This window comes from Silene latifolia, chromosome 11, assembly GCF_048544455.1.
Source record: "Silene latifolia isolate original U9 population chromosome 11, ASM4854445v1, whole genome shotgun sequence".
NCBI lineage: Eukaryota > Viridiplantae > Streptophyta > Magnoliopsida > Caryophyllales > Caryophyllaceae > Silene > Silene latifolia.
Genome location: NC_133536.1, coordinates 81,008,302 through 81,010,876, shown reverse-complemented (window position 1 = coordinate 81,010,876; position 2,575 = coordinate 81,008,302).

Below are 2,575 nucleotides of genomic sequence, written 5' to 3'. Positions count from 1 at the left end.
TTCCCTTTTAAGATGTTTTGGCTGCAAATACTTTGTTATAAAAAATGGGAAAGACAACTTGGATAAGTTCGATGTTCATAGTGACGAGGTCATCTTTATTGGATATTCGGATCATAACATGACTTATAAAGTGCACAATAAAAGAACCATTAAAATGAAAGAAAGCATTCATTTCATATTTGACGAATCTAGTCCTTTTTGTGTCTAATGAACAGGTTGAAGAAGATTAGGATGATGATTTCGAGATTGGGATAATTTGTTAAGATATGGATCAAGTGGTGGAATAGGCTGGGCAACAGTTGGAGCCACTGTTGCCTAAGGATGATGTCCAAAATTCAGAGGGAACTAATCGTCCTCCAAGACAAGAAGATACTAGCTCATCCAGGGGGAATGTGGATGGTGAAGAACAGCCCAACCAAATAATAAACGAACCACAATCACCCCCTCAAATAATCCCCATGCAACAATCACCTCGACTTTTACACAAGAACAAACCGATTCCTCAAAGCCACTTATTCCAAAAAAAATGGAAACACCATAGCTCACCTTCTCTCAAATCTAACCAGTAATCTAAATTTTGGAATAAAAACCAGATCCTCGCTCCAAAACTTTTGTGCCTTCAATGCATTTCTCTCTCAAATTGAACTTGTCAATGTCACAGTAGCACTCACTGTTGAATACTGGGTGACAACCATGAAAGAGGAAATAAATCAATTCGAAAGGAATGAGATATGTCATCTTACCCCTAGGCCAATGTACTGTAATTGGTACAACATTGGTCTTTCGCAATAAGCTTGATGATTTTAGCGAAATCGTAAGGAACAAAGCTAAACTAGTGGTGCAAAGTTTTAACCAATAAGAGGGAATCGATTATGATAAAACCTTTGCACCGGTAGCAAGGCTTGAAGCCATACGTATGCTTATAGCTTTTGCATCTCATGTTAACAAATTTTTTTTCAAATGAATGTAAAAACTGCTTTCCTAAATGGATATCTTGAAGAAGAAGTTTTTGTCAAACAATTACCGGGCTTTATAAACAATGAGTTCCATAACCACGTTTTAAAACTTGATAAAGCACTTTATTGTTTAAAACAGGCTCCTAGAGCCTGATATGATAGGCTTTCAAACTTTCTACTGGAAAATGTTTTTACGTGGTTTGGTTGATAAGACATTGTTCATCAAGTCACAGTGCGAGGAACTGTTGCTTGTGCAAGTATATGTCAATGACATTATTTTTGGTGCAACAAATGACGTCCTTTTTTGAATACTTTTTGGATCTAATAACTTCTGAATTTGATGACCATGATGAGAGAGCTTGAATTTTTCCTTGGTCTTCAAATCAAACAAAGTGAGAAAGATACAATGATTCATCAACAAAAGTATTTGAAGGAAATGTTAAGTAAGTTTGGGTTGACTAAAGTTAAACCTCTTGCTACACCAATGGTTTCTAACATCAATCTTGACAAAGACGAAAATGGCAAGAGTGTTAGTGAAATCATGTATCGAGGTATGATTGGTTCATTACTTTATTTAACCGCTAGTCGACCCGACATACAATTTAGTGTATGCTTATGTGCCCGCTTCCAATCAAGTCCTAAGGAATCACATTTCAAAGCCGTCAAAGGATTTTTGGGTACTTGATTGGAACAAAAACTTATATCTTTTATATCCATCTCATTACGATCTTGATCTTGTAGGTTTTTGCGGGTAGCGCGGTGGATAGGAATAGCACATTGAGTATTGACACTTTCTTGGGTCCTTGCCTCATTTCATGGGCCTTCAAGAAGCAAGATGTTGTTGCACTATACATGGCTGAAAGTGAATACAACAGTGCAGTACTCTGTTGCGCACAAATTCTTTGGGTACGACAACAATTGCATAATTATGGTATTATCTTCGACACAACTTCTATCTTTTGTGATAACACTAGTGCAATTATGCCTCAAAGAATCCAATACAACATTCTAAAACTAAATATATCGACATAAGACATCATTTTTACGTGATCAAGTTGTAAAAAGAAATATTTGTCTTAGTTTTTGTAGAACGGAAAATCAATTAGCGGTCATTCTTACAAAACCGTTTGAAAGAGAACAATTCGTAAAACTTCGGTTGGAAATTGGTTTATTGGGTGATATGTGATTCATATTATTTTATTTTCCTTAATGATTGACTAAAGATGAGGACATACATGTGATTACCCTAGTTGTTAACTAGTTTACTTCATGCAAAAATATGGTTCGAAAAATATGAATAATTATGCTTGCATTTGAGTTGTTGCATTGAGCCACTCAACCCACATTCAAAAATCAAACCTCTCCACCTCCCGCATGTCACTAAAACCGTCCGAATCAACACTTCAAAAATGCCTCCAAATCTCTCATCCGACCGAGACCTCAAAATCTTCAAGATTCATATGACCCAAAGAAAAGAGAAAATTCAAAGAAACAAATGACTTCTTCCATTAAATCCGCTGCCACAAATGAAATGTTGGGAAGCTCATATGTTGAAGTACCCATTTCCTCTAAGAAACCCAAGGTTATTTCTCCTCCCAAAACTGATGCCACAACATGTG